The sequence below is a fragment of the Botryllus schlosseri genome, chromosome 1 (assembly GCF_051294905.1).
Source record: "Botryllus schlosseri isolate E-star chromosome 1, Bs_hap1, whole genome shotgun sequence".
NCBI classification, from domain to species: domain Eukaryota; kingdom Metazoa; phylum Chordata; class Ascidiacea; order Stolidobranchia; family Styelidae; genus Botryllus; species Botryllus schlosseri.
Genome location: NC_137236.1, coordinates 29,764,084 through 29,777,553, shown reverse-complemented (window position 1 = coordinate 29,777,553; position 13,470 = coordinate 29,764,084). Strand labels below are relative to the sequence as shown.

Sequence of the window (13,470 nt, the reverse complement as noted above, 5' to 3'; positions counted from 1 at the left end):
TTCAATATACAATTGAATAGTATATTCATATTGAAATGAACCCGAATATTTTCGGCTGACACTCGTCAGGGGTAATCGTCAGCAACTAGTAGAGAATTGGAAAGAACATTGTATATCAACAATCGTATCGCAAAATATGACGTCACCAGCATGAAAGAGAGAGCGTTCAATGTACTATTTTAGTTGGTACACGAACTTCGTTTGTTAACAGAGTTTTGGTTGGTGTATTTTGATAAAAGTCGACTCCAAGGCACACAAATGGAATTGTGAACGGCCCCGCCCAACGATTCGAAATCGGTCGTCTCTATAGTTATTCGCACAAATCGGACTATCTAACAGATGTTTGCCGATGGCAGAATTAATGGCCTTTGATCGGTCAGCATCAATCATAAGCGTGATGATGAGCGTGATGCACGTGTTCTGGTAAATCTGGGGACATGTTGGTTTATGCGTTCTCGCAGACGTTTTGACGTTCTATTCCCACGTAGCCACAATCACAGTGGCACTTATATTCGTACACTACATTGCTTTGTTGGGTAACCGTTATCAAGTAAGATTTTTCGGATGTCAAGTTCTTAACTCAGATTGTTACCCGTACATATCGTCGTCAACGCTCTATGCACGAGGGTGCCTATGAGGTTAATTTTTCTGCGTCGAGGACTAAATAAATTCCAGCGACGGTATTGGCCTGTGAATGTCGGTTTCCTGGAGACAGACCTCTCAAATTTGTTGGCATTGCGCTTTTCGACTAAAACGTCCAGAAATGATAATGAGTTGCAGTGCTTTTCAACATGTGTGACGATTCGCACCTGTGCGAATGAAAAAAATTGCAGTGCGAATGTCGAGCATGGGGCGAACGGTGCCAATGAAAATCCCGGATAAGTGCGAACGACGAAGGTGGTGCGAAAGGTGCGAATGAAAATCCCGTATGAGTGCGAATGAAAATCGTGAATAATAATTGTCAATTTTTCTGGCCTGGAATAATTCAAATATGGACCTTATAGGAAATTCAACGACAATGTAGCTTTTGTTGTTGCGACGAAATTATAAAAACTTGTTTAAGTTACGACGCACCACTAGTCGTAGCTCTCACAAACCGCAGTGAATTAATATATCACTCTATAAGTATTACGTAACCAAAAGCTTGGTTTGGAAGCTGGTGTAGTGGCAGACATATAGTAAATCAGCCCGTCTGAGCCTGCGACAGGCTGGGAAAATGACGTTAAATTGACTTTCTGCTTACTTTCGCTAAACAATCATCATACTTCCGTAATACCTGTTCGATTAGTGCGAGGCACGTGGATAGTAGTAAATACTAGTAAATACCTTCCTCACAGACTCCCATTTGCAGGTTACTGTAACGCAAATCTTACCCCTTCAAGGATTATTAAAGTATGGACTGCAAAAGATATAATTTTGGGTCGACACGGAGCCAGAGCTATCTGCTAATACGTATGTAATATTTGTGGAATTTATTGCAAAAATCCTGCGATGTAGTTGTTACAAATCTAAGGTCACGGTGTTGGGTACTGGAGCGAATAGGCTTTATCATGAGAATTTATGATAATATTTGCCCGACTGGTTTTTCTGGAAAACATGGTGAAAGACCGTTGGGATGAACTACTGTAATTGCTAGGGATGTGCAACGAGCGAGCTCACGTATATGAGACTCATTCATGTCGAGGCCAACTCTTTCTGCGTCGGGTCACATGAAGACGGAAAGTTTTGGTCAACAAACGGCTGATAGCATGCGGTGCCAAAACATGAGCGTCGACAAAACCTTGGCCAAAAATGACCGATACTGATGGCCAATTTATTCGATATGGATATGGTCCAATGTCAGCACGGAATATTCCCGTTCTTGCAATCTGAATAGAGTCAGTAGACAATATAGTACAACTGTGACACGCAAATAGGAATTTAATTCACCCTAATTTGAAATCGCGTGCGTCAGACATATTGTGTAGAGCTGTGTTGGATATAATTGTTGTGTGCGCGTTCTGTATGTCTGACATGTCCGTCACATCATAGCATACTACTGGAATATTAAAAATTAATTCCTTTCTATGGGTGAGGCTCGGGTCGCGAGATGCCACAAAAACTCAGATTTTGGTGATAGTCTAAATAACTGCTTTAACGTTATTAAACTGTCATGAATTCTCAAGTTAAATTGATCTAAAGACCAGAACACACAGTATCGTGAGTTCATTTGCTCTTACATACTCGCGAGGCAGAAAATTGGAAATCGAAAAAAAAGTTGGAGCAACGTATCATAAGGTAGCGAGCTCTAATGCGCCTACTCTCGTCCTTGATCATTTGGACCTTGCATTCCAAGACATAAGGCAAAAGCCTCAACACAAACAGGCGAGTTATTCACACTTCCGACATACCGGAGCTTCCTAGATCTTTTTGTCAGCTCTCAAAATCGATTTTGTCAAGCAAGCATTCTTCACTCTTGAAAAATACGCGGTATGTTGGATAGGAGTGCAGAACAGACTTCAAGACTTGGTCATCCAAGCACTAGTAGAAGGGTTTTAGTGAAATAGTTGAAACCAAAACGAGCGAAAATAGCAGCCAATTTGATGAGACACTTAATAGCTTAAGATAGATAGTAGCCAATTTATTGTTGCACATCAGAGCAAATAAATGTTGTATTTTCATCTTCTTTTTGTATAACAATATTCGCTTGGTTTGTGCGAATGAAATTTATTTTACACAAAAAGTGCGAATGAATCTCAAAAAGGTTGAAAAGCACTGAGTTATTGCGACCTTTTTCAATTGTGAATTGCATAGCCGGGTGAAGCGAGTTTAAGCGAATGAGAAATTGATCACACTCCGACTCATTCCTGAATATGACAAAAGTGTCATCTACATAACGGCGGTACAATAGTGGTTTGACGGACTAGCGCTGAGAGAGAAGCTCGCACTCATAATATCCTACGAAAATGTTGGCCAAAGTAGGTCCCAGGCGACTACCCATTGCAACCTATTTTGGCCAACATTTTCGTAGGATATAATAAGGACGAGCTTCTCTCCCAGCATGAGTCCGTCAAACCACTATTGTACCGGCGTCATATAGATGACACTTATGTCATATTCTGTCAACAAATGGAGTTCGTGTACCACCTTAAAATAGTACATTGAAAGCTCTCTCTTTCATGCTGGTGACGTCATATTTTGTGATACGATTGTTGATATACAATGTTCTTTCCAATTCTCTAATAGTTGCTGACGATTACCCATGACGAGTGTCAGCCGAAAATATTTGGGTTCATTTCAATATGCATATGCTATTCAATAATATATTTTTCGCAAGACTCGGCTCTTATCACCCTGAAATTATCACCCTGAAAATTGTCCATGTCCATTGATCTAATCGTACACGGGAGGAAAGCGCAAACGGTGTCTCGATATTACCCGGTGGTCGACGTTGCTCGGCTCGAGTTGACTTGTTTATATTCCAGTACATCCTTGTCCCAATTAATAACCACTAGTGAACTTTTAAAATTCATGTAGTTGAAAAATCGCTCTCTATCAACTTTGTTGCGGTAATTATAGGCTCAATGCGTTAGGTGGGCTCACTATTCTCAACGCTCTCATTCTGGGTATTCCAGATTTCAATGAACTGCTCATTGAACATTTTGCAACTATGAAATCACGCCGCGTGCAATAGGCCTACTGATACAAACGTTAAAATATGCAGGTACACTCTAAATTGAAAGCGTCGATTTAGACACAAATTTGTGCATTCACAGATGCAATATGCGACAAACACATAAAGTCGACCGTAATCTTTCACCGCAGTGGTGTCATAATGTGTGCAAGTCCACACTTCATCAGCGAAAGTTACGAAATATGTGCTTCTGCTCACATATTATCCTCTGTCACCGGCTTTGGTCAATATGAAAGAGTTTATGTATACATTTTAATAGCCCGGTAACTCGCCGCACGAGTTGTGAGATCAGTAAGATTGAGAGGGATTGTGAGGTTAACGCTGGAAATGCTGCTATCGGGAACTTATCATAATGTCACTGGTGAATTACCAGATCATTTAACGCAGGGTATATACAACCAACACTCGTTTGCCGATCATGACGTCATTGATGACTAACCAATGACCCTTGGGCCAGTTTGCTCCCGCTGGGTTATTTGTAGGGGAGTATGTAAGCTGCAAGATATAGCCGCTCCAATGATGCAGCATTTCTGTAATAGATGTTGAACGGTATTACCGACTATTAGTGTGAGTAATGCGCGTTTTGAGCACCGTCTACTTATCGCTCAGAAAAGGAAAGACGTAGTTTATTTTTGTCCTTGATGGTTTTGCGGCATTTACGCCGACTCATGATAGACATAGGCCTACACACGATCTGTGCTTATGCATACCATGAGTGCATGGTGTGAATATGCCGCTGGACAAGGACGGTATACAGATATAGCGTTGTACGGCTTTCTAAGTCACGCAACACCCCTCCATGCTATCCCAGTAATTTATGAGCGCCAAGCAGGGAAGTCGCAGATACCCCGGCTGGAGATCGAACCCACGATCTACCGATCAAGAATCCGGACGCTTCACCATTACGCAATCTTGTAGGAGTAATGTTCCCTCTAATTTTTGATGAATCTGCGACCACTGCGCGGTCCCTTGAACAACAGTGCGTAACCACTAAAAAAGGTCATCTCTTCGGATTTGTTGTGCGCAACTCAGATTTTATGTGTGCAGAGACCGTCTCAGCAGTCAGCACTGCGCAATTGCGCACGTGTGCAGCTTTGAGGGAACATTGCACAGGAGCCATGACGTGGACTGTTGTTTCATCACTGTCGCTACTTTATGTCAGTGTATGACTTTCTTACATTTACTAGGTTTTGTGTGCGTTTCTCTTGTCATTTTACTTTCCCACCAAAATGACAGAAGAAATTGATCCTTACAACCACATGATTGCCTGACTTGACTATGACTTCCATTCCGCGTTTCCCTATTATTGATTCATTGCCGTAGAAAATCAGCAGTATAGCAATCAAGAAATCAATCAATCAATCAATCATTGTCAATACCATGTAATTCTGAAACACGTTGGTTATTAATCTTTAGTGTAACCTGCATGGCTATTGTCAGTGCATTATGCATTTGACTGTTGAATGAATAAACAAAAAACACCTCTATCTTTTCTCCCTCTCTCTCTTTCATTTACGCTTCACTTCTCGCGGTAACGGCGGGAACTCAGTCAGTTTGAAAAGTCAATGCGCCGCATAAGTAAATAGAGCAATAAGTCGCAGTACAGTGACTTTACGGATGTTGATGAACGTGTCGCGAATCTCATCACAGCGGAAGGAATGGTGAAGTTCTTGATTGCGAACGGCATTAAGAGAGAACACATTGATTTAAATGAAGGTAATTCGTTTAAGGATATCAGCATGTGATATGTTATGATTATGTTGTCAAGAGGGTTTTTACAGCAAGCAGCAGTATGAGAAACATGAGTAGATTACCTTTTAGATCAAATTGCAGTAGCATCAATACTGAGTTTCAGAATGTCAGTTAATCCTCTAAGTTGACGCAATGTGGGTTTATACCTAGTGATACAACTACAATTCTTGACTAAGTTGTGTACGGTACATCTTGTTTTGCAGTTCACTCACATGTTTATCCAATTACATGACATTTTTTTCATGACAATATTATTATTATCCAGTGAAATTAATCTTATTGTATTCATATCAAGTTCCCTCTATATAACCTATAGAAGTGTGTATGCATGCTCAGCTCACTACTGACCGCTTCCATGGTAACACTTTGCCTTTGCAATAGATCAGACCGGAGTTTCAAATGCTCATTCCGAGGAGTGTCGAAGCGATGCATAATAAGTATTGCGAAATGCTTACTACCGGTACTCATGACAAAATATTTAGAGTAGAGACAGATGCAGAGGTTAGTAATGGTTAACTATTCTAGACTGAATATTGGTTGTGATAGTCATGTTTATTTTTGTTGCAATCTTATATTGTAGCCTATATCTTAAAGATTGTTGTGGCACAACTCTTGCCTTCATATCAACCGGAATGCAATAACTGGAATTTCCCGAAACCAAATCTTGTGCATGGCTATTATGATTATATTTATTTGTAGGGAGAAGAAGCCGATGAGTTTATACTCCTGACGGAGTTACAAAATGCAGTAACTGAAAAGAGAATAGGGGCACAACATGATTTGAGGGCGATTAGGCTTTATGAGGTGAGTTGTAAGATTTACTGCTTCCTTAACCTGGTACTTTGTGAACAACGAACGTAGGTGTACCATAATGTCCTGATTTGTCAGATTTGTACCGATTTTTACTCTTGACCTGATTTTCGGCAAACATTGTTCGGCGTTATCCGTAACATCTGGATTGTTTTGCATGCCAGGATCTGGCACAAGTTCGCACTTAACAGACCATCACAAAAGTACCGCTAGTTGTCTGAAAATTTCGTGACCTAACATCGGCGCATGTTGAGTTAATTTCCGAGTTGCGCCATAAACATGTGTTCTAGTTCGGGGTCTGTTGAGTTCTGACGTGTGCTGCAAAAATGCGACACAATTGTTTTTATGTGCTGAAAATATGGTATGCGAGGCCTATGTTTTGATTGTTTACGTTATGACGGTTCAATAAACACACTCGAACTGAAAAAAGGCCTCGAAACAAAAACTGATTATTAAATATTTTTGAATTACATCATCTTTTTCATAAGGCTAAGTCTGAATTAGAATGATCTGGTGTAAATTCGTTTTCCCATTCGTCCCATACCCTGGAAAATGTTTTCTGCTGCTAATGTAATTTTTGGTTGACCTGACTTTTGAGTCCATGATGATTAGGGGAGAGTGGGTAGGTATGGGCCACTGTTGAGGTGTGGGCCACTGCCATATCTGGTGACTGTGACATCACATAAGCTTGTCAAGCTGCGTGATTGTTAGAAAAAGGCACCAGACTCACCCATGTTACTTACAGCCATGAGGCCAGCGGAGTTTTTGACTCAGCTGGAGATATATAATTTTTGCGGTCTAAAGTAAATTTATTTTAAAATAGGGAATTTGGGTTTGAGTCCACATATGTGCATGTTTGGATTAGACTTATTTATGGTGTGAAAGCTATAGAAATGTGCCAGTGGAGGCTCGTCCTATAGGGCAACTGGGGCATTGCCCCACCTAAAATTCTGTTCAATAACAATTCTTTACCATTTATTGACGCACACCTATCTATATAAACCGAAATCACAGCGAAAATCGTATACTTCTTGTCCTTCCGCTTGTAAATGCCCATATATAGCGAAGTCTATGCGAAAATCGAATTCTCTTCTGTGTTTTCGCTTTGCGAATGCCTAGCCGGGGCTTGCCCCGGTAGCGCTCATAACAAGCTTTCACTGTCTATTCTCTCAAAACCGCGCACAATAAAGAAACGGTGATTTACTCTCTCCTATTCATAAAATTACCGAGCAACCGGGGCACGATAGCTCTGTGCCCTTAAGGTGTGATGTAACAATCGTATCTATAGCTGAACTCTGTTACCGTCATATGCGTTTAGTCGACCTTTGCTGGTATAGGTCGATTTTAATGGGGTTTCACACCATGAAAACTCTTGAAACTTGTTATGTCATGTCGTGATGGTGGTATTTAACACTGCCCCAAGTTTCAGGGTTTCTACTTAAAGTTTAGGGTAGTATTTCCATTTCCGAAGTTGAGTGTGTGCTGATCCGTCATGTATCGCGAACAGATTTTACTCAAAAGCCGGTATTGGTATCCATTGGTTTTGACGGTGTTCAATACTGAGATCGGTTATGACATTTGGCACGGTAAGTCTTAATGTTAGTATCGAACGCTGTACCAAGTTTTAAGTTTGTCACTGAACTGTGTTAGTGGTAATTTCGTTTCGTAATTCGAGTGAGAGCTGACTCGTCATTTATCGCTAACAGATTATACGCAAAGCCGGTATTGGTCTCTATTGATTTTAACGATGCTCCTTACCTAGATCCGTCATAAGCTTTTGCACGGTATGTCTTGATTTTAGTATCGAACGCTGTGCCAAGTCTCAAGGTTGACACTCAATGATTAGGGCAATAATTTCGTTATCAAGGTCGAGTATGGTAAAGATGTGCTCCGATCTGACACTTTAGCCTACAACACATTGCGGATTTCACGCAAAAGCCGGTGTATCTGCGGTAACGTTAAGTGAGATGATGATATCATTCTCAGTTTGCATTCAAATATTTACTTTGATCGTATATTCTCCAATGTCAATTTCACCGTGAAATTGTGGCCTTCAAGCCATTGGCGTACAACCCCCCCGTCACTTGATCAGCCTATTCCTCAGTAAATTTTACGCAAAATTCGGTGTTGGTCTGTTCGCATTAATTTTGACAGTGTACCATACCGAAAAGGGCCATGAGGCCACTTCTCGATAATGTCATGTAACAGTGTACCAAGTTTAGGGCTTTCATCCACGTATTTATTCGGTAATATATTTTTCAAAGGCTATTTCGCAGCAGACCTATAAGACAGTAATAAAAACGTATGTGTCGTGTTACAGTCTCCAGTTTCAAGGCCAAAATCTCTTATGCTGTACCGAGACCAAATTTCCGAGGCTGCTATTCTTAGTCCTTTACAATGATGTTTTGGATTCAATAGGACAGGCCCAATCTATGAGATAACAATTGCGTATCTGTCCGAATTCGTTGACCTTTCCAATTAGGCTTACGCTATCTCTCGAGTTACAGTCATTTCCATTTCTGCAGATAATTAGTCAGATCTAATGCGAACATGAACCGTGTTGAATCTTTGTTCCGTACGCCGTTTACGCAGTTACCACACTTCAAGTCACAGCTCACCAGCGGACCTCTCGTGGCACATACGTTAAAATCACTGTTGCCGGGAAATTCATGTTACCGTACCATCATTAAGTTACTTGTTTACGTTGGAAAACGCCATTGTGACGTCATCTTGATAAAAAGTCGCTTGCAGCCCTTGCCCCACCACCCGATATTGTCACGAGCCGCCACTGAAATGTGCTATCTATAGAGTATAGTTTCAATGCTTTGTCAATCTCTCGGATCTTGAAATTATGGTAAGAATCCCCAAAATGGAGTGTTTGAGGTATGGGCCTTTTAGCCGATTGGGGTATGGGCCGGCCCATACCTCAATAGGCTGGGGTATGGGACAGCATAACATATACCTGAAATCAATATTTGATTGATCCTATTAAATATATTTATCTCCAGAAGACAGAAGGTGTTGGTCTTATCCCTCCCATATACAATCACTTGAAAGTAAATCATGAAACCCATAAAAAGGCCAGTTTTCAGAATCAGATCTGAGCTTGGCAATATGAAACGTTAAAGCATGGGAGGTATCAAAAAGAGAAGCATGCCGTCAGTACAAAATTGGTAGAGCTACATTAAACAGGTATATGGAAAAACAGGGGATGAGTCTCACATGAAAAAGATTTCAAAATCGTTTTCTGTTAATGTCTTTAATGAAGAAGAGAAAAGTTTGTTAGCACAGTATGTCATCATATGCTCAAATATGTATCACGGTTTGTCACTCCCACTTAAATAAGAGATAGAGCTGTGACATTTGGATTTGATGGGGTAGTTGAGGCGAAAGAAGCATGATTTGACAGTGATTTTCATGTTACATATTTTCAGTTATCTTGTTTCGTTATGCGTTATGGCTTACGATCTATACGGGAATTGAAATATATGAATTGTCCACTTCTAGCCCAGCTTTATATCAGTATATGCAAACTTTTGGTAACTGTGACAAGAGTTGAGGTTTGTAGGATATGAATGGCATTTATTAATTCAATACAGAAAGCGGCCCATACCTCACCACCCCCTGGCCCATACCTCGTAGCCTATTTTTTATTTACAAAAATGATGTATTGTTACAAAATTTGATGTCACTCCCAAATACATGGGTATTTTAGCTTAATTCTGCCAGTGATAGTTAGCCATATAACTAATAATCGTACATACCGAAATTTAGGAATATTAGACCAAGTTTGGCCAAGTTATAGCTTTGTAAGATTTGGTGGCTCATACCTACCCACTCTCCCCTACATAATTCTTGTGTCGTTCCAAAAGGAACCTGTATGATGGTATACTGATCAAATCTGATTGGATCAATAAAGGTTAGTAAACTTACTAGTTTATGGTTTATCCTCGACATTAGTCAGAACTTCATATGATCAAGTACTGATTTGCAGAAGATATCTGATTATGTGGAAAAATCCATACGTGTCAACGTTTAGACAGCATATCGTGACGACAGAATTTGCTATCACTTGTTCCCATGAGTTAAGCTTGTTAAACCATATTGACACAGAAGTATATTGACCCATTCAGCTCTATCTTTATTACATATTCATTGTGCAGAAGTCCCATAAAAGCATTTCTACCTAATCTAAATCTTGTGCTGTCAATTCACACATGGATCATTGTCAATATAATTTTACTTAATATGTTTTTTTCAATTCCAGGCCCATTCAGTCGAATTAACGGCCACAAAGCTGAGTCCCGGCAACTCGTACTAGTGCACCATGAAAATGGTGACTTGCAGTCATGGATCGTGGTGAATGGCATCCGCATAAAGGGATCGTCTCACAATAAAGCGGAACCATTTGAGATGGTGCTGGATCTTCTCGCGTGTTGTTATGTTTGGAACCTCGCATATCCAAAAGTTTTCCAAATACTGTCAATTTACAGTATGTCCTGATTGGAGACAAAAATTTGGGTTTCAATCAAACAAGCTTCTCTGTTTTATGAGCAGATTTCAGAAATCCCAGGAATGATTTTGATTTCGTTTGCTGACTTGGACAACCATACAATTCTAGTACTAGTCTAGTTGTCTAATTAGAGTGAAAAAAATGTGTCGCTAAAATTCTGATTATCCTCTAATTTTGAAACAAATAAACTAGTTATAATTATAAAAATCTACTTTAACTTGTGAAGTGCTTCGTCTCGCTCATTCGAATCTAATTTGTGAAAACAACTGAACCTATAGTTCTAACCGTACTCTAATCTGGAAAAACAGTGTAGCTATAGTTCTAATTCGACTCTATAATTTGAAACAAAAAACTGAACGTTACTATAATTCTGATACCACTCTAATTTCGAAAAAAACGAGCTAAAATTCTAATTCTACTTTAATTTGAAAAAAGCTGTGTAGCAATAAATTCTGATGCTACTCTAATTTGTGAAGTGTTTCTTTGCTCTCAATCGAATTTAATTTAGAAAACAACTATAGCTATATTTCTAATTCTACTCAAATTTGAAATAAAAACTACCTATAATTCGGATTCTAGTCTAATTCAGAAAATATACTGAGGTAATTATTCTACTTCTGTTCCAATTTTTGAAATGTGTTCTTAGCTCTGATTCGAATCTAAAATTTGTGTTAACAACTGTGTCGCTATAATTCTAATTCTACTCCAATTTGGGAAATGTTTTTTTGCTCTAATCAGAATCTAATTTGTGAAAACAACTGTGTTACCATAATTCTAATTCTGCTCCAATTTTTGAAATTTTTTTTGCTCTAATTAGAATGTAATTTGTGATAACAACTGTATTGCTATAATTCTAATTCTATTCCAATTTGGGAAATGTTTTTTTGCTCTAATCAGAATCTAATTTGTGAAAACAACTGTGTTACCATAATTCTAATTCTGCTCCAATTTTTGAAATTTTTTTTGCTCTAATTAGAATATAATTTGTGATAACAACTGTGTCGCTATAATTCTAATTCTACTCCAATTTGGGAAATGTTTTTTCGCTCTAATCAGAATCTAATTTGTGAAAACAACTGTGTTACCATAATTCTAATTCTGCTTCAATTTTTGAAATGTGTTTTGCTCTAATTGGAATCTAATTTGTGATAACAACTGTGTCGCTATGATTATAATTCTACTCCAATTTGGGAAATGTTTTTTTGCTCTAATCAGAATCTAATTTGTGAAAACAACTGTGTTACCATAATTCTAATTCTGCTCCAATTTTTGAAATGTTTTTTGCTCTAATTAGAATGTAATTTGTGATAACAACTGTGTCGCTATAATTCTAATTCTACTCCAATTTGGGAAATGTTTTTTTGCTCTAATCAGAATCTAATTTGTGAAAACAACTGTGTTACCATAATTCTAATTCTGCTCCAATTTTTGAAATGTTTTTTGCTCTAATTAGAATGTAATTTGTGATAACAACTGTATTGCTATAATTCTAATTCTATTCCAATTTGGGAAATGTTTTTTTGCTCTAATCAGAATCTAATTTGTGAAAACAACTTTGTTACCATAATTCTAATTCTGCTCCAATTTTTGAAATTTTTTTTGCTCTAATTAGAATATAATTTGTGATAACAACTGTGTCGCTATAATTCTAATTCTACTCCAATTTGGGAAATGTTTTTTCGCTCTAATCAGAATCTAATTTGTGAAAACAACTGTGTTACCATAATTCTAATTCTGCTTCAATTTTTGAAATGTGTTTTGCTCTAATTGGAATCTAATTTGTGATAACAACTGTGTCGCTATGATTATAATTCTACTCCAATTTGGGAAATGTTTTTTTTGCTCTAATCAGAATCTCATTTGTGCAAACAACTGCGTTACCATAATTCTAATTCTGCTCCAATTTTTGAAATGTGTTTTGCTCTAATTGGAATCTAATTTGTGATAACAACTGTGTCGCTATGATTATAATTCTACTCCAATTTGGGAAATGTTTTTTGCGCTAATAAGAATCGAATTTGTGATAACAACTGTGTTGCTATTATTCCAATTCCACCCCAATTTGTGAAATGTTTTTTTGCTCTAATTAGAATCTAATTTGTGAAAACAACTGTGTAGCTATGATTGTAATCCTACCCCAATTTGTGAAATGTTTCTTTGCTCTAATTAGAATCTGATTTATGATAACTTTGAAGCTGTAATTCTTATTTGTGTTTGAAAAATCTTAAATTTTTCAATTGTGCAAGCTAGAAATTCACACATTTTCGTTTGCAAATGAATGTTCTGTATTCATCTTTCGTTGCAATATAATATTTTTTGAGCCTAAGTTCATGGATGGCTGGTATTAATTTCGAGCTCTGCACGAGTCAGCATGAACACGCCACCACGAAACACAGGATAGCCAGGCACACATCGGCTCCAGGACGTTGTGTGGTAGTTAAAAAAAAAACGGATTTGGCATGTAAATTTGCGTTCCGCTGCACGCATTCGAATTTAGAGTGTATGAACTGCTGTTCTTCATATTTTATTTCGAATAATTTGAAATACGTAAGCCTTTTTAACCATGCCTCGTGTCTATACCCCATACAAACTGTGTGTGACCACCACGAAGTCACATTTTCATGTCGGAATACAATATTGTGACGTCTTATAGACAATTAAAATCGGGTACACCCCTTGCCCCACCACCGGATATTGTCACGAGCCGCTACTGTTTAAATAG

General features: G+C 38.4%; 1 long non-coding RNA gene across 1 annotated transcript; it reads left to right on the top strand.

Annotated features, from left to right (window-relative positions):
- The first annotated feature begins 3,699 nt into the window (after positions 1 to 3,699).
- On the top strand, positions 3,700 to 13,074 carry LOC145447003 (uncharacterized). Its single transcript, XR_013917414.1, has 4 exons — positions 3,700 to 5,389; positions 5,807 to 5,926; positions 6,125 to 6,229; positions 10,503 to 13,074. It is a non-coding gene; the product is annotated as an uncharacterized LOC145447003 (long non-coding RNA).
- The last annotated feature ends 396 nt before the right edge of the window (positions 13,075 to 13,470 follow it).